This window comes from Schistocerca serialis, chromosome 6 (assembly GCF_023864345.2).
Source record: "Schistocerca serialis cubense isolate TAMUIC-IGC-003099 chromosome 6, iqSchSeri2.2, whole genome shotgun sequence".
In the NCBI taxonomy this organism is placed as follows: Eukaryota; Metazoa; Arthropoda; class Insecta; order Orthoptera; family Acrididae; genus Schistocerca; species Schistocerca serialis.
In genome coordinates, this window is record NC_064643.1 from 667,259,801 (window position 1) to 667,287,455 (window position 27,655).

The following is a 27,655-nucleotide window of genomic DNA, read 5'->3' on the forward strand; positions in this document are numbered from 1 at the left end:
TTGTGCTGACACATTGATCTGTCTTTGAAATTATGATTATTTGTCCTCAAGGCGCATATATAAATCTAGTGGCGTCAAGCGAAAGCTTAACTTCTCATGTTCGGGGTTCACTGTAATCTACGTCTGCATCTACATGGATACTCTGCAAATCACATTTAAGTGCCTGACAGAGGGTTCATCGAACCACCTTCACAGTTCTCTATTATTCCAATCTCGTATAGCGCTTGGAAAGCCTGAACACCTATATCTTCCCTACGAGCTCTGATTTCCCTTATTTTATAGTGGTGATTGTACCGCACTATGTAGGTCGGAGTCAACAAAGTATTTTCGCATTCGGAGGAGAAAGTTGGTGACTGGAATTTGGTGAGAAGATTCCGTCGCAACGAAAAACTCCTTTCTTTTAGTGATTTCCAACCCAAATCCTGTATCATTTCTGTAACACTCCCTCTTATATTTCGCGATAATACAAAACGTGCTGCCTTTCTTTGAACATTTTCGATATACTCCGTCAGTCCTATCTGGTAAGAATCCCACACCGCGCAGCCGTATTCTAAAAGAGAACGGACAAGCGTAGTGTCGGCAGTCTCCTTAATAGGTCTGTTACATTTTCTAAGTGTCCTGCCAATGAAACGCAGTCTTTGGTTAGCCTTCCCCACAACATTTTCTGTGTGTTCCTTCCAATTTAAGTTGTTGGTAATTTTAATAACTATGTATTTAGTTGAATTTAAGGCTTTTAGATAAGACTGATTTATCGTGTAACCGAAGCTTAACGAGTCCGTTTTAGCACTCATGTGGATGACCTCACGCTTTTCGTTATTTAGGGTCAACTGCCGCTTTTCGCACCATTCAGATATTTTTCCTAATTCGTTAAGCAGTTTGTTTTGATCTTCTGATGACTTTATTAGTCGACAAACGACACCGCCATCTGCAAACAACCGAAGACTGCTCCTCGGATTGTCTCCCAAATTATGTAGAAGTTGTTTAAGAATATCACATTCGCCTTTGACTGCATAAATTATTTATTTCACAATTGTAATTACAGCCTTTGTGCCATTTCCAGTCGTACTGCATTGGATTTTGCTTCGGCATATTTAACATGTGCTGAAGCAAACGTAGAAATTTCTCTTTCGTCGTATTTTCTATTTTCAGTAAATATTACTCATTTGGATCCACACTGAAATTTACCGGAGGCACCACCGTAGCTCGTGTAGCTCACTCGGCAAATACGCTGCTTGCAGCTCCATCGCTACGGGATAATCACTCTGACCTCTGCTGCTTGCCTCAGCCATCTCCACACAGCTGCTTTCGCTCCTCCCTGCAAGCTACTGCCGTCTCACAGTGCAGCGGTAGCCGACCACTTAAAATAAAACCTAGCGCTAGTATACTTTCAGGCGAGCCTACGGCAAATAATGTAACATTGTTTCAGAGGGTCCACTGAATACGATTTTGTGTAGAGTAACATACTCCGTTATTGCGTCAGAAGGCGTATTTCAGTGTGTGCACACTATGGAAATTGAATTCCACGACAAGAAGGTCACAAAAGGTACAACAGTACAGGCATCCTAGCATTACCTGAAACCAAAACATCATCGATCTGGAGACATTATTTTCAAAGTAAAAGGTCTAGGGAAAGGATAAAACCGGGTAAAGTCTGAAATGGTGCAACTCAAAGACAGAAAATAGCACAGATCTCAATTGTCATAGCTGTTTTGGGAAAGAAACAGAGCCCCCGCTCATACAGAACTCTGACTCCTTATCCGTACTAAAGGATAGCTAAACCGGAGATACAGTAGAAATTTCTACAAATAACCTAACGATGCACAGAAAGGACCAGTAAAATTCGGGTGTTTCTTGGCGTTACAAGTACTTCATCTTGCTTTGAAACTGGAACTGATTGTTTCTGTGGGATAACGTGGGTATGGGTTGTACCTTACAGTATAATAGAGCTGCTAAAAGTTTCAAAGGAAACATGGGTATCATCTCAAATAGGTACCCCACTCCTACAGTTGTTGAAAACATTCAACTGCCTAAATCGCACTAAGGTTTTTCGACGGACTTTGCTCATCTACTGGTCTGCAACAAAGTGCATATAAACTGAATAAGTCTAGGAGACCCCACCTGGGAAACTTCGACCGCCGGCTGGCAAGTCATTTCAGGCGACGCCACAGTGTGCGGCTTACATGTTGATGATGATGAATGGGTGATGAGCACCACCCAACACCCATTCCACTAGCGAAAAGAATCTTTAACCCTGCCAGCATTCGAATCCTAACCCGCTGCAGGGGAAGCAAACACTCTACCACTGAACTAAGCAGGCGGACGATACAAATTACACCTAGTGTAGCAGAGATAACACTTGTTTAGGGTGTAACAGCCACTAGAAGGCCCTTACATCGGGACCATGTAACAGACCGTAATTAATTCTCTTTTCACATTTAAAATTAACTACTTTCATGAGTGGCCTTTAAGAACAGTAAGAATTACAAAATCGTACTTTACTTAGAACTGAAACGCACTTTTAGTTCTCACTATCCCTTTTATATGTTGTTATTACTGCGTGAATGATAGGAAAATTAAGGTATTTACTCTGCTCACAGGTCCACTTTTGTAGCGAGGGGGAAGAGGGGTTTTGGATTATAATTGTTCGCGAACAGCTATGTATGATAGTGGATGAATGAAATGTTATGTAGTGAGCCTGATGAGGCAACGAAATGAGCGCAGTTCAGGCGTGGTACATATAGAACTGTACTTTGGTTGGAAAGCGTTTTACATCAAAAATTTACTATAGACAGGTGCAAGTATGGTTGTGTTGATTTGGTGAAAGATATCAAATAGCGAGGTCATCGGTCTCATTGGATTAGGGAAGGAAGTCGGGCGTGCCAATTCAAAGGAACCATCCCGGCATTTGCCTGAAGCGATTTAGGTAAGTCACGGAATACCTAAATCGGGATGGCTGGACACGGGACTGAACCGTCGTCCTACCAAATGCGAGTCCAGTGTGCTAACTATTGTGGCACCACGCTCCGTGGCAGGCGCAAGTCATATTCTGCTATGTTGATGCGTGTGTACATAGGTTATGTGGTACAACATGAAAAAATATACAGTTACCTACTGGAAAAATATATTGCATCCTAAGTCACATTCCTGAGAACATTATTCCTAAAAACATTCTTGCTACTCTATAGGCTTACTTTACAAAGCAGCCCTGTTGCTGGCTACTTGGCGTAAATAATATGTACTCCACGTTCGTGATGTTGTAGGCAAAGCATAGAAAAACCTAGGGTCACATCTATGAATGCACAACTTTCCACAGCAACTTATTAATTGCACCTACCTAAAGAAATTGTTCTGAGTTCAAGCTCTGTCCTAGGAAAGGACAATTTTGTACTTGGGTTAATTTGTCACAAATACCTCCACAAGTGACCTATGGTTCTAAGTGCATTGGTTAATACTATTTTACCATGCTGTTGTGTGTTCACATTAGCAGATCTGTTTCCTTTCTTTCTACAGTACTACATGTTTTACAGCTGTGCTTGTTGTGGCTCACTTTATGATAACCTACCTGGGTGGTTCTCATTTTCAGCCAGTCTCCACTTGTGTTTCAATATAATAAATAATTAATATAGGTTTCCAATGTAAGATATGGCTATACCCTTGTTATCACATTAATGCATATTTCTGACTGTCAAATGCTATTTTAAAATTACAGTTTGTATACAGGCAGACATGTTATATCAGCATGTTAGAGTACGCACCACCCCTTTATATCCATAATATTAACAAGCATTATGATATTAAGACTAATTCACATCTCACCCAGTGAAAAATTTAAGTGTGACTTTCAGTCTTAAATGACAGCACTCTTCATGTTTTTTAATGTCTGAGATTTTTTGCACGAAATTATGGTACTTGTAGGTTAGACCTTTAACTATACTCCTACAGTTACCCAATGCAGACATAATTTTCACTACAACCTGTCACTTCACCGAGACCTTTATTCTTAGTAATATTTTTAATCCTGTGTATTCTAGCCCTAAAAAAAGAAAAACAAGAAAAAGCAGCCATGTTGCTACCAGCATAACATAAATAATATGTACTACAAATTTTCGTGGTCGTTGGTCACATATTCCTATTTATGCGACAATTACTCTGTCTTACCTAGTTGTATATTTTTGTTTGTGGTAATACAGCAACTATGTGCACATAGCCCAACAAAGCAGAGTATGACTTGCAACTGTCTATATCAGGTTTTTGAGGCAAAACACTGTCCAAATAAAGTACAGTTCTATGAGTGTCATTCTTGAACTGCGGTTATTTCATGTCTCATCAGACTCACTACATAATATCTACTGTCTACGCTGTTATAGATAGCTGTGCTGCATGTTCCAGATCCCTTCCGCCTGCAGGCAATGGAGCTGTGGGCTTGTATGTGTCACATAAGCTTCACAACAACAACTAAATAATATACTGCAAATTCAATAGCTTAATCTTCCTATCATCCATGCGGTAATAAGAACGTGTATAGTGGACTGTGAGAATTAAAAGTGTGTTTCAGTTACAAGTACGATACACTTTTGTAATCGTTACTATTCTTCAAGGCCGTTCATTAAAGTAGTTAGATTTAAATGTTAAATGGTTCCGATGTAAGAGCCATCAGGTGTGTGTAACTCGCTATACATCTAGACCTACATAGATGCAAATTGAGCGGGGGAAAAATCACCATGCATATCCCTCTGTACGAGCCCTAATTTCTCGTATCTAATTTTCGTGGCCCTAAGCGCAATATATGTTGGCGCCAGTAGGACCGTTTCGCTGTCAGCTTCAAATGACGTGTCTCTAAATTTTAAAAATAGTGTTTCTGTAAAAGAATGGCGCCTTCGTCTCTGAATTTCTTCGGTATCTTCCTTCAATGCAACCTGGTACGATCCCACCCACTTTAGTAGCACTCAAGAAAGGGTTGCACCCGTGTCGTATATGCGGTCTCCTTTACAGGTGGACCACCGTTTCCTAAAATTCTCCAAGTATGTGGAAGTCGACCATCTGCCTTCCCTGCCACAGTTCCCGCTTGATCGTTCCATATCAGGCCGCTTTAAAATGTTATTCCCAGCTGTTTAAATGACCTAACTGTGTCAAGCAAGACACTAGTAATACCGTATCCGAACATTACCGGTTTTTTCTTCCTACTCATCCGCACTAACTTACATTTTTCCACATTTAGAGTTAGCAGTCATTCATCAGTCCAACGGGAAATTATGTCTAAGTCGTCTTGTTTCTTCGTACAGTGACTCAACTTCAACTTCTTACCGAACACCACAGCATCATCAAACAACAACAGATTGCTGGCAACTCTGTCCGTCAAATCATTTATGTACACGGAAGTCAAAAGATGTCCTATCACACTTCCCTATGGCTTTCCTGACGGAACATTTATCTCTGATGAACATTCGCCAAGGAGGACCATATATTGGGTTGAATTACTTAAGAAGTCTTCGAGCCACTCACTTATCTGTACACTTCTTCCATATGCTCGTAACTTCGTCAATAGCTTGCAGTGGAGCACCGAGCCAAATTCATTCCTGAAATCTAGAAATATGGAATCTGCTTGTCACCCTTGGTCCATTGTTCGCAGTGTATCTTGAGAAAAATCGGAAAGCTTAGTTTCACAAGAGCGATGTTTTCTAAAACCATGCTGATTCATGGAAATAAGCCAATAAGTCTAAAGAATGTTTGTTATATTCGAACGGATAATGTTTTGAATGATTCGGGAGCAAACTGAAGTTAGGGATATTGGTATATAATTTTGTGCGTCCGTTGTTTTACTCTTATTGTATACTGGAGCCAACTGCTCCTTTTTCCCGTACCTTTGGACTTTGTGCTGAACGAGAGACTGACCATAAAGGCAGGATAAGGTAAGGGGCCAATGCCGTAGGGTATTCTTTGTAAAATGGAACTGAGAATCCACCAGGGCCACGCGATTTATTTCTCCACGCCAGGGCTGCTTACCATTATGTCGTCTATAAGGAAGTCTGTCCGATGCACAAATGACGCCACGTTTGTACGATTCTCCTGTCTGAACAATTCCTTGCGCGTGAACTTTAAAACTTTGGCATTCGTTTTGTTATTTGCGTCTGCCACGCCAGACAGTTCAACAAGGGACTGAATGGAAGGCTTAGATCGGCTTGGAGATTTTACATAAGACCAGAATTTTATCGAGTTCTCTGATAGATCTTTTGCTGAGATGTGACAGTGGTAATTGCTGTATGTTTCGCGCATGGATCTTTTACACACGATGGAATCCCTACTGACCTTCGTTTGTCGTCATTTGTGAGTTCTCTTTTCAACTGAGAAGTCTAAAGCCGCAGCTTCCTCAGCATCCGCCGAATTTCGCTATTAAACCATGCTTGGTCTCTCCCATCCTTTATACACTTACTAGGCCCATAACTCTCCTGATAACGATTTGCAGTCTACTGTAACTTTGCCTAAATTCTTCTATATTCTTACTGGAACTAAGGGATGTCAGTTCACTGTCTAAGTGAGATGCTAACAACTGCTTATCTGCTCTGTCCAATAGAAACGTTCTCCAAGCCTTCTTGACTGATTTTTTAACTTTCGCAATCATAGTTGCTACAATGACATCGTGATCGCTAATCCCCGTTTCTATACTGGCATTGTCGATAAGCTTCGACCTGTTTGTCGCTACGAGGTCTAACAAGGGGAGTGCCAGGGTTAGAAAATGAAGTTCGGAGTGGGACGGCGCGTGTTTGTTATCACTACCCCATAGTGTTACAATGCCACAGCCACATGGCCAGATGGTCAGCCATTCACGACAAAAACGCTCCGAAACTTTCAGTCCTACAGTATATAATACCCATGTGTCCGCTCACTGAACCGAATGGCACGGTGGTCGATACAATATTGATAACACTTCGTGCTTCGTATTTTCAAAGTATCTATTTGCTTTTCCTTACTGAAAAAAAATACAATGACGTTCAAATTCAAAACTTTTGTTCTTTCAACATTTCCAGCTCTTTCAACAAAATTATTTTCTTCAAATATTCGTTTGTATTGTATGCTGACAATATTTCATTTCTATCATGTATATTATACATAACATCTGTCGAACAGGAGCGTACGGCTTCTATCCGACTAGTTCAGGTACACGATCCACTTCAATGTCATGAGACCGCTGTAAACGAGGGTCGCCACAAAGAGGCATTTGAGAAACTTGCAGAACGAAGGAATAGCCGCGCATCCGCGCTCCCTGCACTACAAACAGGGACGAAGAACCTAGCAGTTGCTTTTGCGCGCTTGGAACGAGTACACGTGTGTGAAAGTTTCTCCTGTTGCTAACGTTTTGTGGCTACAATGCTTCGAAGTGAACACATCGCGAGCTCTGAGGGACTTGTAGAAGATATTACCGACGATTCTCTACACAACGAGAAATCTAAGTTGCTGATTTAAGATGCAGTTACCCATTTCAATGCACTTCCGGTTGAAAACGATTTACTAGCTTCAGAAGGTTCGCCATCAGTTCCACACGAAGCTATGCTGATGGCAAAGAAGTTGTACAACGCTGTAATAGATTTCTGGAGTGAAAACACTATCGTGGTTGATGAAGAGTTACTTCACGAGAATGAAGGTGGCGAAGATGTAGAATTCGAAGAGGTTACAATAGACGATTCTTCGGACGAGTAGGAACTCCCAGGGAAAAAATCCAAAGAGCCTACGTATATTCCGCTAAAATACAAAATACAATGTGTCAACATTGCGAAAGCACATCCTCCGTGGAGTGTACCAGAGCTGAAAAGTAAAGGATGTCATCCTATTAAAATAGAAAAAAATGAATATTTATCACGATGAGAAGACGAAATTAAAAAGGTGGATCTGTAGTTGACAAATACACAGCGATAGATTCGTGGACTTACGATCGTTTTGTCGAAGCTAGGCACAATTAGAAGCAAGTTACCAATCGAAATCTGCAACAATGGGCCTTAGCAGCGGCCGCACAACATGAAAACTTCGAATTTAAAGCTTCTAGAAACAGTGACATTGGAAGAAACCTTGGCTGTTGCAGAAACTTTCCGGCTACAAACTTTAGAGTTAATACCCACTTTTGACAAGGACTATATTGTCAACACGGATCAAACAGGTATGTGACACAAAATGAAATCACATTTTATAAATGGTATTTCAAACAACGACTACCCATTTGAATAATTCTCTTATATAATCATCTAATTGTACAATCGTTTCGGTCATTAAATATCGAGCTGTTTCATTTGCTCCCAGGATGTCAGTACCAGTCTACTTTCAACTGGACTCTCACCCACAAAGGAAAGAAGACCGTACTTGTGAAGAGAATGGACATGAAGAAAGTTACGCATTCATACACAGCACAATATGCTATTAGTTTTTCTGGACGTGTCCTACTGAGTGTTTTCGTATGCCTGCAGAAGACAACAGTTGCATTGGGACCCCGAGTCCAGAAGACGATCGATGAATACGCCAAAACATACTCGGACGTCATCAAAATATGGAAAGCTGACTACAAACACGTGCAACGAGTTTCTTAAAACATCTTTGAAGCCCTATGTTGGGAACAAAAGGCTCTCGTCATCGACTCCTGGGGAGGGCATACACAACCACAACTCTATGACGAAGTTTTCCAGGACGACGCACAACGTCCCACCAGAACCCTCAAAGTTATTCCACCGAAGTGTACGCCAGTAGTGCAGCCCTGTTATGTTTATTTTTACAGACAGATGAAAAATTTCATTAAATGCATGCAAAACTGCGCTACGTTAATTCAACAGGAACGAGAGATTAATTCACGAGAAGATTGTATTAAAATTCAATTGATCGTTCACCATCAGTTACCATCTCCTGTTTTTCACAATATTATCCAATACGTTTGGTTCACGTCGAAACTAACCACAGAAAGAAAGACCTTTGAAATGTTAACGAGGTCTGCTTTTCGAAAGATATCCTCAAAATTCGCTGCTAGTGTAAAAAATTTTCATTTATTCGATGCGCAAATTGTTCAAACATCTTTTGTTTCGAGTGTTTTTATGACAAATATCATTCTGGCTCTTGTGTAATTTCGGAATCCAGCGAATAAACATATCATCATTCATAGTCTTCACAATATGAATATTATACTCCCGTGCACACAGTTTTCAATATACAATACGAACGAATATTTTAAGGAAATACTTTGGTTGGAAAATGTTGAAAGAACAGGGTATTACGTACTGTAGAACTGAAAGTTTCGGAGCGTTTTCTCGTGAATGGCTGGCCATCTGGCCGTATGGCTGGGGCATTGTAACTCTATGCGGTAGTGCTGCAAACACGCGCCGTCCCACTCCGAACTTCATTTCCCAACCCTGGCACTCCCCCTGTAAGATATTTCCACCGATTACGGGCTAACAAGCTGGCTTCTCAAGAAGGTTTTCAGGAAACGTGTTAAAATATATTTCGCGTGGATGTCTATCTGTACCCCCACAATGATTGCATAGACATCCCAGTCTATACTCGGTAGGTTGATCTAGCCCCCAAATTGTATCGCATGATCAGGGTACTTACACGCTATTGGCCGTAGACCTTCTTTGAATGACCTTAGAATTGTCTCAGTGGAATCGGGTAGCCGGTAAATATATCTAGCAATTGACTTGGTTTCACCTACGACCAGATAACTTCACTGTCATACTCAACTTCGACCCCAATAGAGACAACATTCTTGTCAAGTGCAATGAACCCCCCCCCCCCACCCCCCTCTTATGGCCTGTAATCTATCTTTCCGATATACGTACCACGACTCAGTAAATATCTCAGAGCTTTCCACTTAGGGTTTAAACCAGTTCTCGGTGCCAAGAACAATTGGAGCGCGAGAACTTTCCTGGAGGGAAGTACATTGTTGAAGTTCATTACGGGTACTTCCACAGTTTACTAATAATATTATGACAGTCCAAGTGTCTTTATTCTGAAAGGAATTTGACTTCCTTTGCTACATATCGACTAGCGAGTATTCATCAGAGCATCTCAGACAACTGCCTAGCTTAAAAAAAAACCTCACGTGGAGTCCACAAGTACTCTATGACCCCAGTAGCAGCCCGCCTGGTTGGCCGTGCGGTCTAAAGCACTGCTTTCCAGGCGGGAAGGAGCGCCGGTCCCCTACACGAATCCGCCCGGCGGGTTTGTGTCGAAGTCTGAGCTGGCCAGTATGTGGATGGTTTTTAGGCGGTTTTCCATCTGCCTCTGCAAAATAGGGCTGGTGCCCTTATTCCGACTCAGCTACACTATGTCGGCGATTGCTGCGCAAACAAGTTCTCCACATACGCGTGCACCACCATTACTCTACCAACATACCAAAATAGGAGTTTCACTCGTCTGGTGTGAGACGTTCCTTGGGGGGGGAGGGGGGTCCACGAGGGGCCGAATCACACAATAACCCTGGGTTCGTTGTGGGGCGGCGGAGGGGTGAAGTGGACTGCCGTAGTCGTCGTGGGGTTGCCGGTCACTGCGGTTGCGTTGGGGACGGAGCCTCTCCGTCGTTTCCAGGTCCCCGGTTAACATAGCATAACCCCAGTAGCTGCTTCCTTTGTATAGTGCACCCCTGACCTGTCAAGGGGAGTCCTACAAATTTACACACGGTAACGCAGCCAAGAAGGTCATAAAGTCGACGAAGCCTTTGTTGAGAGCCTCCACTCGTCTGCAAATCAAAGAACTCCAGTCCACTCCGGGAACAATGCTGCATACTGCGAGCTCTGTGTGCGCCCCGCCTCCGCCAGCCGCCTGTACGAATTGAGGACCGCCTCAGAACCCTTCGGACAGGCATCGTTGGTGGCTACATGATCCACAACTTGCAGACGAATGCACCCTGCACTTTCGACAGCTGCATGCAAGGCTGCCTCCACATCTCGGATGAGGCCCCACCAGACTTAACGAATGCACAATGGCTTTCTTTCCAGCCCTGAACACTGTCTGCCTAAGGGACTCCATAAAGCGCACAACGCCGTTGCTACGAATAGCTATTAGCCCCCCCCCCCCCCCCCCTGTGGCTTTCGGACCCTATAGAAAGAGTGGCCACCTGTAACTCGCAACCTGAATGGGCTAAGCCAGGCGGCCAGTCTCCACGTTGGTCCTCGGCCTCGAGCGACGGGAACGCTTTACCACCTGTCACTCGGGCATGTGTAAAGCAGGATTGACTGCGTCGGGTGCATTAGGAGGTGCCTCGGAAACAGGGTCCTTGGGCAAAACAAAAGACACCTGAGGTGTCCCCTGAGATCCGCAGATTCTCCGCCACCCGCTGCTCCCCGACACAAGAGCCTGGAGGTGACTGACCGTAGCCAAAAATGCATTCAGCTGTTTGCGAACTGCTGCCAGCTCCTCCACACACAGCACGCGCACATCCTAACCATCGTAGCAAGACTAACTGAAGAAGCAAACTATAAAAGCAGACAGAATCCTAAATATGCAATTTGCGACCCTCCTGCTGCGTCACCAATGGACGGTGACGTTTTGATGTGCTACATTGAAGAACCAAGAAGCTGATACACCTGCCTAATACCGCATAGGGCCCTCACTATCACGCAGAAGTGCCGCAACACGTCGTGGCATGGACTCGATTAACATCTTTAGTAGTGCTGGAGAGAAATTACACCATGAATCCTGCAGGGCTGTCCATAAATCCGTAAGAGTGAGAGTGCGAGGGGCGGAGATATCTTGTGAACAGCACTTTGCAAGGCATTCCCGATATGCTAAATAATGTTGACGTCTGGCGAGTTTGGTGGCCAGCGTAAGTAACTCAGAAGAGTGTTCTTCGAGCCACTACGTAGCAATTCTGGACGTGTGGGGTGTCGCGCTGTCTTGATGGAATTGCCTAACTCCGTCGGAATGCACAATGGACATGAATCGATGCAGGTGATTAGACAGGATGCTTATATACGTATCACCTGTCAGAGTCGTATCTAAATTATCAGGGGTCCCATATCACTCAAACTCCATGTGCCACATATGATTACAGAGCCTTCACACGCTTGAACAGTATATGGTTCAAATGGCTCTAAGCACTGTGGGACTTAACATCTGAGGTCATCAGTCCCCTAGACTTAGAACTACTTAAACGTAACTAACCTAAGGACATCACACACATCTATGCCCAAGGCAAGATTCGAACCTGCGACCGTAGCAGCAGCGCGGTACCGTACTGAAGTGCCTAGAACCGCTCGGCCACAGCGGCCGGCTGAACAGTATAAGGATATGGCATTCTGCACAGGTGCTTTAGTTATGACAAATCTTTTGTAATCCGCTAATTTTTATGCTCGTAACAACTTGTGGAGAGGTTCAACGTAAAATGAAAACGTTTACAATAAAAAGATTTTTAAGGTTTATAAATGTACAGGTTCACTTCGGTTTTTGTAGCGCAAAACTAAAATTTTAATGTCAAATATTATGTTTTAGGTCATGTTATGACACTATTCCATGCCCTTTGCTACGTACCTGAAGATGACAAGAACGTCTGTCGAAAGTGGGTGTCTTACATAAAGAAATATTTTACGCGATTTAGACTCTCGAATGTTTTACAGCAAGTAAAATAAATTTCGCCTTCACTACTCTCAGAATGTGAAAGTTCACAATTATAGTTACCGTTGGTGGTGACTTAAGCCTACCCCCGTTATGCTGGCTATAATAGACGTTCATAGCCAATGAGAGGTATAACACATCGTCTGAAATTGTACTATACCCGTTCACCAAAAATTATTTTAACAATTATTTCAGGAACGCAATCGAAACGCAAATTGTTGCGGAAACATAGTTGACCTCTTAGCAGCAAACAGTCCTTAGCAAATGGAAATCATCGTGACAGATACAGCGATTGACCACAAGGTGGTTGTAACGAGATTAATAACGTAGCTTGTAGACCCACCAAAAATTAATGCAAAATATATCTCTTTAATAAGTAGATAAATATTCGCTTGATGCCTTCCAAAGAGACAGTCTGAATTCCTTCCCTACTAACGTGGGAGCGTAGACAAGACGGGACTTAAATTCCAAGAAACAGTATAGGCATAAATTGAAAAATGAATATCAAATTAATTAATAAGAGATGCTGATGAAATAATAGCTCCAGATTTACCACTGATATGCAACCGCTCGCTCCATGGAAGATCCGTGCCGAATCATAGGAAAGTTATACAGCTCACACAATACTCAAGGTAGGGTACGGGATCATTCCGCTAAATTACATATCACTGTCGTCGATTTGCAGTAGGATTTTGGAACTTATATTGCATTCGAACATGACGGATTATCTCGAAGAAAATAAGCCATTGACATACATTCAGCACCGATCCAGAAATTATCTTTCCTGTGGAGCACAACCAGCTCTTTATTCTCATGAAATAAGTCTGCAATCGTCAGGGCTCTTAGTTGAATCTATATTGGAAACTGTAATCTAGAGAAGTTTTATTTTCTAAGGCTGCAATAAACATATATATACACAACTAACTTCAGTAATATAATTTGCCACCTTCAGATATGAAAAAGTGGTAGAAAATTTTATTTTAATATTTGAACAGCTCAATAACCGATACTAGTTATTACATTTAAAAAAATTCCATTAGGCTTGTTACATACCATCTGCATACATCATTGTGCCACTGAGTGTGCTGCATTGTCTTCTAGTCATAATCATAATTCGGTGCAACTGTAATATAGGTAAAAACAATTACAGAAAATCTGACGTCAAGATTATAAACAGAACGTGCCAGAAGAGCAAATACCTCACTGAAGAAGACCCACCAGAGTAACGTCATGTATCTTATTGTAACCTCCCCCTCACTTATCGACCTTAATGACAGTGAAAAATTAAACCGTGTGTACCTAATGGAAATTTGGGAAAAACAATCGTCACCGAAGTTAATCTGTCGGTAAAGAGGGAGGAAAGGGTTACATCTAAATGAAAGGAAAAACGCAAATGAAACTGGTGGAAATTAATTTTGAAAAGGGGTAAAGTTAATGAAGAAAGTAAATGTGCGGCCGTTACGTTAACAATTAACTAGCGGTAATTAGATATTTGAGATTTGGGGGAAATTACGGTCGCCAGTCCTAAGGACAATTACTATAGTAACTGAAAAAGAAAGGTAATTACACATATAATTAGCACTAGAAGCGTGGCAACTGAAGGTTGACACGTGTAGTGTGAAAACTGAAAGTTTGTCAGAAGTAATAAATTTCGCTACACTCTGACTTAATTTAGCAAAAGAATTTATAAAACTGGAAAATCGAAAGTTAATTTAGTGACTGAAGTTAATAGTGAGCTTTCTTTCTGAAGCACATCGACATTCAGTAAAATAAGGTTAGTCTTGGACTACCTCAACAATCATTTCAAAAGCTACTTGAATCTACGCAATTTAGAAATAAGAGAATTAACTTTGAACTTGAATTAAATGATTCTGAACAATTAACAATAGTAAAATTTAGTACGTACCAAGCTGAGCTGCAGTCACAGGTAACTAAAATACGGTAACTAAACTCGCACTCTTAATTAGTGCTTGTGCAATCTAAATATTGTAGCCAGCTGAACTTTGAAATTAAAGCAGTGAAATCGAATGATGCTGGCGTTTGAATTTCAACGACCCTCGGGCTCATTTCGGAAAAGGAAGGGACCCTGCTTGGCAATGCAATTGGGACAATGAGCAACAAATGTTCATGCTAAGTTGCTGTAATTTTGCGAGGCAAATGGAACAATTTGAAAAGCTGAGGTCTGCCATACAGTTCTGAAACTTTACGTGCTTTTAGTCTTCCTTGTTGGTTGATTGAAGGTTTGAGGCCGTCGATCGAGGAGGTGGCGACAGTCACTCATTGTCGGCCGTCGCTGTTGCAGAAGCTGGATGTTGGCGCGCCTTCTTCTCGACACGGTCACCAGGCGAAACGGGCTCTTGATGTGCGCCAGCTAATGCTTCCCGTCCGCGACACCATGTCAGAAACTATCATCGCGAGTCGAGCGCAATTACATGCTGCCAAACCCCGAAAGCGCGGCAACTCGCGGGAGCGTCACACAACACACCTGCTCCACTCGCTACTCCAGCCAGACAGCCTCTCTGCCCGCGCTTCGCGCGGCCGAGTTCACACTCCCAAAGATCCTACACACTTTGATTCTTCACACGACCCATCGATGTAATCGTTCGATAGCAGTTTTCCCTAGGCAAGACCCAGCGTAAAAATACAAATAATATTTACGAAACAAACCAATTATACATCGACATGAGTGCATAAATATATATATACAAACAGTAAAACAATTACAATATATAAAGAGACAGAAATGTCATATCTTGAGGTAACAAAAATAAGGAAAACAAATTATAGTACAATAGATGAAAATAGGAGGATATGCATTTCCGGCGTTACACGTGCCCCACATTGTCTGAGGATGTTCGTGTAACGTAAACAGACTCAGAAAATGTCCCAAAAAAGAAACAGCGGAAATGCATATGCTCAAAACATCAAAAAAAATTAGCATTCGTCTAATTAACCATAAACCAATTTTTAGACAATAATAATTGGGTGGAGACACTCCTAATCTTATTCCACTCTATCATCTTGCACAAAATAATACAGGTTGACAACATATTAAAATTCATAGAAGATATAGAAAATGGTTTAGCTATTCCAAAATCGTCAGAATTCGTAACACTATCATGAAATGGAATACTATTTACAAAATTAATCAGAGTACATGGTCATAAAAACAGGTAGATCAAAATACGCAAATTAATTATTAATTACATAGAATACACGTTTTATATAACCTTTTCGTAATTAATACGCTTGCCATGAGAGTCCACTTAATGCTAAACAAGAAAATAATATTCAGTAGATCGAAAAAAAAACATAAGTATTGACAGCAGAGTTCTTTCACATCATCTGTCCGGGAAGAAAAACAATTCCGCCTTCCGTACTCGCAAAGTACAAAGAATGCCGACAGCGGCACAAGAGCCGACAGCGGCACCGCCTCGCCAGTATTGTTGCGCCCGCCTGTGCGGCACGCTTGATCTCACTCGCCTGTGTAACGGCATTTCCAGAACGTCCGTTTCACTGAATTCTTTCGGAAAAACTCACTCCCGAGTAATCTCAAGGAGTCCATTAACACTATCACAGTGGGTAACTCAACACTGTCCATCATCACACATGTAAAAGCCTGAAACTTAAAACAGCGTCTAAGTACATCGGCAATGACTAGTAAAACACATATTCATGGAATCTTACAGCTAGTTACAAAATCATATTTACATTGCTTAATCTACTGTGACTCAGCTGAAAACTTAAACTAGCAGCTTGGATTTTGAATTGATTAATATTCAGTAACTCTTAAATCATTTAATCAACATAAATCACTTATTAATTACAACTTCTTTAATGACCTCTACGTCAGGCAAAAGCATCGCCACATGGCACATCCTTAAATCTTACACTCTATATCTACATACTGTACAAATTACCCTATCTGTGGTACTAATCAATCCTTGGTTGGTACAATTTCAGGTCTACAATGTTTCGTATACCTAATAGCTTTCCAGAGCTTGGATACTCGAAGCAATAAGCATTTGTGTGAGGTATACCAGTGACTTTATATGGTCCATTATAAACAAACTTAAATTTAGAGATTTCATTGTCTATCTCGCTCGATTTCTCATATGCTTTTACAGGTACTAAGTCTCCGATTGCAAACTTAGCAAAACGCTCTTTAGCGTCATGACGACGTATGCGAGCATCGGCTTTAAGCTTCATTACTTCTCGCAAACGATCTTTTTTCACACCAATACTAATGTTAATCCGTGGAGGGAATTTGATTATCTCTTCTACTTCACTTTCTACACTTTTGTCAATGCCGAAATTCCTCATGTTACGGCAGTTCAAACTCATTCCTATGTCAATGTCATCCGGCCAGTTAACAATGTGTATAGGCTGGTATTGCCTATGCACACCGTCTCCTGCCTCGTCAAAACTAACTACTATTGTTTTATCTTGTGATGTACATGTCAAAGTTTTGCTTTCGCAATTAATCACTGCACAGTACTTTAATAGCCAATCTAACCCGATAATTACTTCCGTAGTCAAGTCTGGCACGACGACAAACTCTTGTTCAAATCGTGCCCCACATATCTCGAAGTGGACAAAAATCTGTTTTGTGACCGGTTTACTGGCCTTCCCAGTAGCACCGATAATTTTCACTCCTGTTACTGGCATAACTACGATGCCAGGTCTGTCTTTCAGTAACACCAATATTTTCCCAGATACAGCACTCAGTTCTGCACCGGTGTCCATCAACGCGTTTAGTTGTAGGTCGTGCATATTAACAGACACTACTATCTGTCTACACTTGTCCTCGACTGTTTCTTTATTTTCCCACAGTAAATCCTCGTCTACATCCAGGTCATTCCCGAAAAAACCATCCGGCTTTGATCCCAAATCAGGTTTATCTGGCGGCTTTTTCACCCTCTGTTCACATACAGTTTTAATTTCAACACGTCTGTCCTGAGGCTTAGTCTGTAGCTTCGCCTCCAATACCGAAACCTTTTCCTGTAACTCGTCAACTAGTGAGTGTTGCTTTGCTATCGATTCACTAATTGTCACCTTCGTTGATTCCTCTTTGGTCAGATCGATCTCATCTGCCAATCTACCTGGAGGAATGTGCCCAGTCGCAACTGAAATTACTTCCTCTGGATCTGCGCAACCCACACTGCTACCGTCTGACCGCATAACGTCAGCTCTAACCTCATACACGCTGAAATCTATGTGCTTTTCTACCAATTGTGTCCGGCTATCACTAAAATTTTCGTAATCTTTCCCCTTAATACTCTCGCAATGTTTAAGCTGGAGGTTTGCGTCGGATGGGTCGACTACTTCTACCACTATAACTTTCGGTAAAGTTTGACGGTTAGGGCCAGAACTTTCCGTTACTCCTTCAACATCTAACTCCTGCGGGACGAAACACGACGAATCTTGCTCGTGCTCCCCATTAACATCAACTATTTCTGGTAAAGTCTGCCGGTTAGGGCCAGAACTTTCAATCACTTCACAAATACTATCTTCCTGTGGGACGAGACGCGGCAAATACTGCACGCGTTCCCCATAAACACTTCTCCCATACAGACCCCTATAATCTCTTAGTTCGTCGTATAAGCGACCGAACTGCCTTAACCAGACCTCATCCCTCTCTGCATCCCCTCGCTCGATAACGGACGTTTTATCCGACATCTGATCTTCTCTCAACAATTGCGAATCATTCTTAAACTCAATCTCCAGTTCCGCTGTGGGTATTACAGCTGGCACCTTATAATCGATTTCCGGAACACAACTTAAATTGTTCTCACTGACAGTGAACGTACTTCCTACTGCCGTGTCTACAGCTGATCTACTACTTGTGGGCGCACTCCTTTCTCCTAACACTGGCACACTCTCCCGCCGTTGATTATTCCATACGGAATTTTCATAACGACGACACCTGGGTTTTCTCCTGTTATTGGGCCGCCAAAATTTCTCCACGCCTGGTCGGCCCCTCACCGGCGCGGCTAATGGTTTCCCTGTCTCGTCCCAGCAGATACGCTCCCCGCATGCTGCTGAGGCGGCCTGGTCACACCCTCTGGCGTTATTACTATTCTGCGAAGCCCGTATCACGTTAGTATGATACTGGTTTCCGTCATTCCTGTTATTATTTGCATTGTACCGATTGTTATTACGGTCCGAACCATTATTGTTATTGCTGCCATGGTTGCGGTATGCATTATTCCCGTGGTTATCGTTGTTGTGGTTGCTGTGGTACCCGTTGTTGTTACCACGGCCTCTGCCACTGTCGCGATTATTGCGCCAATTGTCCTCGTCCTCCACTCTTTCCCGGAAATCATTGATTGTCCTGTAATTGCTTCCTACGTATCGTTTTGTATCATCTGGAAGCTTCTTGTAGAGTTCCCAGACTATTTCGGATTCCGAGCGGCGATCACGCAAATATTCCAACTTGCGGATCCAGCCCTCACAAAACTCCTTCATCGAACCGCGCGAATTCGCATCGAAAGGCCTCGATACGACAAATTCGCGCCAGACACTTTGCTGTTTTTGCTCTGACCAGTATTCAGCCAGAAACAAATTTTTAAATTCGTCAAAGGTCAGGTTCGTAATGTTGAGGTTTTAAGCCCAACGCTTGGCATCACCAGCCAACACATCAATAATCGCATTAATTTTTCTCTCATCAGTCCATGATCTGGGTAAAACTCTTTCACAATTCTTAATGAAAGCCGTCGCGTGTATACCGCCTTTTTTCAAGGGGTCGAACCGCTCCTCTTTCGTCACAATTCCGAACTATGTGCATAGATTGGCACATAGCTCTGTTTTTCGTCAAGTTTCTTTTCTAATTCCGACACTCTCGTAATTACTTGGCAAGTGGTTGTCGCAAGCGTTTCCACTTCCCTCTTTTTCTCTTCGCAGGTATTAGCCTGCTTCGTCACTTTGGTATCTACTTCGGATACTAAAGCCTTTAAAGTTTCCACCTTCTCTTGATCCTCTTTTTTAACTAATTGAATTTGTTCCGTCACCTTATTCTCGATGATCGGAGCAACTGATTCTCCTACACTTTTCTCGATTCTGCTAATTTTCGGAATTAAAACGAGTATTTATGCTCGCAATTTCCGCCTGAACGCCTATCATTTCCTGTTTAAGATTACCGATTTCGGTATTAATTACAACAATATCTTCTTTGATTTTATCAACTTTTGTGTTACAACTCCAACATTGTTGATAACAACGTTAATAGCTTTGTTCTGATTGTCTAGCATCCGTTGAAATTTTTCATACAGAGCTTCTTGCTTGGCAGCCTGATCTTCTTGCTTGGCCGATTGACTCTTGATTTCGTTAATTAAAACATTCAATAAATCAGTTAAATTCCCGGAAACTACCGGTTTTACTTCCGCAGCGGCTTCCTCCTTAATTTTCCCCCGTATTCGTCATCAATGGATTCAGATTTTATTTTCACTTCCGATTCCGAAACATTTTCTAAAGTGTGGAATTCCATTTCTGCTCTTTGTTGCGTTTCGGCGGTCGCGTCTATCATGTTCGCCGCCTGCCCCTGAACAATGGGTACCGCGGTGCGCGTTTCCCACTGTTCGACCGATTGTTCCGTATCCAAGCCTACCAAATTTTGGTAATTGTTGCCTTCACTCATTTTAATAATTTTCAATATAAATGCCAAATCTCAAATCTAATTAGGATTCCTCACACTAATATTCTCGCTGACGTATCGACCATTTCGTAACCAGTACTTTGTTACGAGATTTGTACAGGGTCCGGCATAAAAAACTCCCCGATTATAAAGTAACGTGCAGCGGACAGTAGAAGGAGCAGAGTGGTGGGGGGCGCGTCGTTAAGTAGCTGCCTACGTGCCGTTTTCAGTGTACGCTATGGCGTGGTCTGGTGAACCTCGTGCCTTCGTAGTGGAAGATTTTATTCAAAATGGCGAATCGCCTATTAATACTGAACGTGCTTCTCGCGTTCGCTTTGCGCTCGGACGACGGGACCCTGTTCCCGATTAGAAAACAATTTAGTCTTGGGTTGCTAACTTTCGTGAGACAGGTTCCGCATTAAAAAGGAAACCACCTGGACGACCACGGACTGCAACAGGCCCCGGAAATGTTGATGCAGTTAGAGCTGCAGTTCAACAATCTCCTCGACGATCCGCTAAAAAGCATGCGGCAGCATTACGGATATCTGATCGAAGTGTGAGAAGAATCTTGCACCGAGATCTTAAAATGCATCCTTACAAACTTGTAACTACGCAGGAACTGAGTGAACGAGACTGTGGTGTCCGTGTAAGTTTGTGCCAAGACCTTCTTCGGAACATTCGTCCCAACGATATTGTGACTTTTTCTGATGAAGCACACTTTCACCTTGCCGGAACAGTGAACAGCCAAAATTGCAGTTACTGGTGTGAACACAATCCCCAAGAACTTCATCAACAACCACTTCATAGCCCTAAAGTAACAGTATGGTGTGCTGTTTACAATTCCGGAGTGATCGGTCCTTACTTTTTCGAAGAAAATGACAGGAATTTAACCGTCAACAGTGAACGCTATTGTGCCATGCTCCGCGACTTTCTCCAACCGCAACTAAGGGAGCTTTTTGGTGAAATAGAGAACGTGTGGTTCCAGCAAGATGGTGCTACAGCCCACACAGCGCGGCAGTAACTGGCATTGGTGAAGGAAATGTTTCCTGGACATGTGATCTCGTTGCGTGGAGACATTGGCTGGCCCCCACGATCGCCGGACTTAACGCCCTGAGATTTCTTTCTTTGGGGCTATTTAAAAGCAAAAGTTTATGAACAACGTCCACAATCTTTACGAGCCCTGAAAGAAGCAATTACACAAGATGTTGAAGCTATTCCACCTGAAATGACTCAAAGAGTAATGAATAACTTCAGGGAAAGACTCAATCAGTGTGTCGACAGTGCAGGAAGCCATTTAAGGAATGTTTTATTTAAAAAGTAATACCATAAGAGTATTTTCTAAAATGGCATAATATGTAATTTTATTTAGTATAAATAAAATTGTTCTACCTTATTTGGTTTTGTTTTTATTAGCTTTCCTTAAAGGGGAGGTTTTTCTGCCGGACCTTGTACAATGCAAAATTCGTGTCCAGAACAACCTCAAATTTGAAGATTGTCCTGTCACCAGGTCGCCACGTGTAACCTCCCCCTCACTTATCGACCTTAATGACAGTGAAAAATTAAACCGTGTGTACCTAATGGAAATTTGGGAAAAACAATCGTCACCGAAGTTAATCTGTCGGTAAAGAGGGAGGAAAGGGTTACATCTAAATGAAAGGAAAAACGCAAATGAAACTGGTGGAAATTAATTTTGAAAAGCGGTAAAGTTAATGAAGAAAGTAAATGTGCGGCCATTACGTTAACAATTAACTAGCGGTAATTAGATATTTGTGATTTGGGGGAAATTACGGTCGCCAGTCCTAAGGACAATTACTATAGTAACTGAAAAAGAAAGGTAATTACACATATAATTAGCACTAGAAGCGTGGCAACTGAAGGTTGACACGTGTAGTGTGAAAACTGAAAGTTTGTCAGAAGTAATAAATTTCGCTACACTCTGACTTAATTTAGCAAAAGAATTTATAAAACTGGAAAATCGAAAGTTAATTTAGTGACTGAAGTTAATAGTGAGCTTTCTTTCTGAAGCACATCGACATTCAGTAAAATAAGGTTAGTCTTGGACTACCTCAACAATCATTTCAAAAGCTACTTGAATCTACGCAATTTAGAAATAAGAGAATTAACTTTGAACTTGAATTAAATGATTCTGAACAATTAACAATAGTAAAATTTAGTACGTACCAAGCTGAGCTGCAGTCACAGGTAACTAAAATACGGTAACTAAACTCGCACTCTTAATTTGTGCTTGTGCAATCTAAATATTGTAGCCAGCTGAACTTTGAAATTAAAGCAGTGAAATCGAATGATGCTGGCGTTTGAATTTCAACGACCCTCGGGCTCATTTCGGAAAAGGAAGGGACCCTGCTTGGCAATGCAATTGGGACAATGAGCAACAAATGTTCATGCTAAGTTGCTGTAATTTTGCGAGGCAAATGGAACAATTTGAAAAGCTGAGGTCTGCCATACAGTTCTGAAACTTTACGTGCTTTTAGTCTTCCTTGTTGGTTGATTGAAGGTTTGAAGCCGTCGATCGAGGAGGTGGCGACAGTCACTCATTGTCGGCCGTCGCTGTTGCAGAAGCTGGATGCTGGCGCGCCTTCTTCTCGACACGGTCACCAGGCGAAACGGGCTCTTGATGTGCGCCAGCTAATGCTTCCCGTCCGCGACACCATGTCAGAAACTATCATCGCGAGTCGAGCGCAATTACATGCTGCCAAACCCCGAAAGCGCGGCAACTCGCGGGAGCGTCACACAACACACCTGCTCCACTCGCTACTCCAGCCAGACAGCCTCTCTGCCCGCGCTTCGCGCGGCCGAGTTCACACTCCCAAAGATCCTACACACTTTGATTCTTCACACGACCCATCGATGTAATCGTTCGATAGCAGTTTTCCCTAGGCAAGACCCAGCGTAAAAATACAAATAATATTTACGAAACAAACCAATTATACATTGACATGAGTGCATAAATATATATATACAAACAGTAAAACAATTACAATATATAAAGAGACAGAAATGTCATATCTTGAGGTAACAAAAATAAGGAAAACAAATTATAGTACAATAGATGAAAATAGGAGGATATGCATTTCCGGCGTTACATTATAATGAAACCACACGTGTATTAAACATAGAAGATTGTGATAAAATATATTTGCTTGCAATGGCCGTATTGACAGCTGACGGCACACTGCCAGGAAACGGCGATACTGACTGTATATTATTACGGGGAACCTCCAGACAACAGCATTCTTATTAATAATAACTTAGGAATGTAATAAATATATTTTTCATGTTTGCATGATCATACAAAGATGGCGTCAATTTACAATTAAAATTTAAAATGATTTCAATACCATTTCTTGTATTATAAGATGGGAATTAGCAGTATTAATCAGCAGGTGTTGACAGATATGAAAATTAGGGAACTATCAGTTTAATACGCCACGGCTGCAAAACACTGACACGAATTCTTTACAGACGAATGGAAAAACTGGTAGTAGCTGACCTCGGGGAGGATTAGTTGGAATTCCGTAGAGATATTGGACCATGGGAGGCAATACTGACCCTACGACTTATCTTAGAAGAAAGATTAAGGAAAGGCAAACCTACGTTTCTAGCATTTGTAGACTTAGAGAAAGCTTTTGACAATGTTGACTGGAATACTCTCTTTCAAATTCTGAAGGTGGCAGGGGTAAAATACAGGGAGCGAAAGGCTACTTACAGTTTGTACAGAAAGCAGATGGCAGTTATAAGAGTCGAGGATATGAAAGGGAAGCAGTGGTTGGTAAGAGAGTGAGACAGGGTTGTAGCCTCTCCCTGATGCTATGCCATCTGTATATTGAGCAAGCAGTAAAGGAAACAAAACAAAAATTCGGAGGAGGTATTAAAATCCATGGAGAAGAAATAAAATCTTTGAGGTTCGCCGATGACATTGTAATTCTGTCAGAAACAGCAAAGGACTTTGAAGAGCAGTTGAACGGAATGGACAGTGTCTTGAAGGGAGAGTATAAGATGAAAATCAAAAAAACCAAAACGAGGACAATGGAATGTAGTCGAATTAAGTCGGGTGATGCTGAGGGAGTTAGATTAGGAAATGAGACACTTAAAGTAGTAAAGGAGTTTTGCTATTTGAGGAACAAAATAACTGATGATGGTCGAAGTTGAGATGATATACAATGTAGACTGGCAATGGCAAGGAAAGCGTTTCTGAAGAAATTTGTTAACATCGTGTACAGATTTAAGTGTCAGAAAGTCATTTGTGGAAGTATTTGTATGGAGTGTAGCCATGTAGGGAACTGAAACATGGACGATAAACAGTTTGGACAAGAAGAGAATAGAAGTATTCGAAATGTGGTGCTACGGAAGAATGCTGAAGATTTGATGGGTAGATCAGTCAACTAATGAGGAGGTATTGAACGGAATTGGTGAGAAGAGAAATTTGTGGCACAACTTGACTCGAAGAAGGGATCTCTTGGTGGGACATGTTCTGAGGCATCAAGTGATCACCAGTTTAGTACTGGAAGGCAGCGTGGAGGCTAAAAATCTTAGAGGGAGACCAAGAGATGAATACACCAAGCAGATTCAGAAGGATGTTGGTTGCAGTTGGTACTGGGAGATGAAGAAGCTTGCACAGGATAGAGTAGCATGGAGAGCTGCATCAAACCAGTCTCTGGACTGAAGACCACAACAACAACAACAATCAGCTGCTATAATCTTACGGTTTAGGAGCGAACATTTATGGGAACAGCTTAAAAACATTCCAGAAAATTCTACCGTTGAAAGGAAGAAATAAGGTGGACTAAAGTGCTACAGCTAGGAGCTTATCAGTAGGCAGATAGCCTCAGTCATTAACCAATTACTGTCTTATACTAGACCACAACAAACGAAAATATTTACAATGGCTATAGATACAATAACAGTATAGCTCTAAAATAGTGTAACTGTAAATTACAAGTAGAATACATGATTATTGTACACGGAACACACAAATGATCCGTAGCAGCCACCCAAGGACTACAGATTAGCGTAGAATACGACTAATCTATAAAATAGTCAGGAACTTTTCCGTAATTGTTTTATCTATGTTACAACTGCTCCCAAATACACCTTAAGTCAAAAGAAACGACAGGCAAGGAAGGAATTATCCTAATGGATTGGAAATCGGTAGATGTGATATACGTGTAGACACAAAATGATTACAATTTCAGAAAAGTAGGATGATTTATCCAGGAGAAAGAGCGTCACAAGGCTGAGGAAGTCGATAACGTGTCGGTACACCTCTGGCAAGCAGTTATTCAGCTTGATGTGGACACGGCTTCGGCCAGGAATCTCATTGACTGGCGTAGAATAGTCTTCATTGACGGGTACCGCTTCGAATAGAGCCCCTGTGACCAGTGAAGACCTGTCGTAAAACGGCCCGGACAGCTTTGGCATACCAGCCTGAATATCGCCCACCATACGGCCTGAATGCCAGGAGAGATGGTTCGGAGTGCCATTTCGTTTTTCTGTAGGACCCCTTTGTTGGCCATTCCAGGCACCCTTAGAGCAAAGCGGTACGTCATTTTATTCTACTCCCCGTTTTGTTGCCCTTTATGGTAAACCATCTCGGGATCACTTTTCAGCAAGATAATAAGCAGCCGCACGTGGCAAGAGTTTGTATAGCTTGTCTTCGCGCTTGTCAAACATTACCTTAGCCAGCAATGTCACTGGCTCTCTCCCCAGTTGAGAACGTTTTGAGCATTATGGGCAGGGTCCTCAGATTAGCTCCAGATTTTGAAATTTTACGTGCCAGTTGGACTGGATTTTTCACGATATTCCTGAGAAGGGTCTCCAGCACTTATTGGTCAAAGCCAAACCGAATAACTGCTTGGTAAAGGCCAGACCAGGACTAACGCGTTATTGACTGGCTCAGTTCGTGAAGCTCTTTCTCTTAGAGTGTAGATTAGTGTCTAGAAGACAGTCCACTATACTGAGAGCCACAATTGTTGACGTATGTACGTGGTATGCTATATGAGTACTTGTGAAAAAATATTTTTCTTATGACGAAAATCGATTATTAGACTGTTAAAATTTTAAAGAAATTGTGCCACCTTTTCAGACCTGAAGATGGCATTTTATATTGCCGAAACAAGTTGGCTATGTATGGTTTTATTACGTTTTGGGCAAATAAAACTTCTGATGACAATGGCAGGTAACTTCGATTCCACATTTCTGTATTTCCAGAAGGTTTTTGATACCATTCCTCACAAGCGGCTTCTTATCAGTTTCGTGCCTACGGAGTAAGAGCAGATTCGTGAAGTCCTGTCGGAAATGTCACAGTTTGTAGTAACTGACGGTTAGTCATGGAATGAAATAAAAGTGATATCTCTGAGGAAATGTCACAGGCCTCCTACTGTTTAGAAGACCATCTCAGCAGCCACCTTAGATTTTTTGCAGATTATGCTATCATTTATCGTCAAGTGAAGTCATTACAAGATAAAAATGGTTTAGACGATGAGTGGCAACTGACACTAAACAATTAACTGTGAGGTCATTCACACGCATACTAAAACGAATCCGTTAAATTTCGGTTACACGGTAAACCACACAAATCTAAAAGCCTGTCAGTTGAACAAAATCCCTAGGGATAAATGTTACAAGCTACTTAAACCGTTGCGCTCACATAGTTAATGTTGCAGGAAATGCTAATGAACTGCTACGTTTAACTGTTAGAACGCTCAGTAGATGCAACAAATTCACTAAGGAGCACTGCCCACACAGCTGTTGACAATTCTCTGCTAGAGTATTGTTGTGTGGTATGGGAGCCTTACCAAACAGGATCGATGAATGATTTCGAAGAATGATACCTTGTATTGTTTTGTCGCGAGACTTGGGAGATAGTGTCACGGATACGATACCGGAATTGGGGTGGCAATCACGAAAGCAAATGTGGTTTTCGTTGCTCCTCGATCTTTCCACAAAATTTCAATTGCCAACCTTCTCCTTCGAAAGCGAAAATATTTTGTTGACGCCCACCTAGACTGGAAGAAATGAACATCGTAAAGATGCCTGAGCTCGCCCGGAAAGTGTTCATATTTCCTTCGCGCTTTTCGAGAATGGAACCGTAGAGAAACGGTACGAAAGTGGTAGATGATCCCTTTGGAAGTCACTTGAATGTGAATTGCAGAGTAGTCATGTAGATGTAGATGAAAACGCAGATTCCTCCAATGTCAGCGTAACGTGTCTTCGTCTCCACACTATTACCAATCTCTGCAACGAGGTGGGGAGCAGCCTACGAGGAGATCTCCGAAAACGACTGCTACGTAAAACCAGTACCTCAGATGAAAAATTAATGTATTATCTATTTTCTTTTTCAAATGAAAAGTTGTGCCAGGTCTAATATTAAAATTTGTCCATGTACATCAACATCGTCAGAGCAACAGTACCATCGGATAT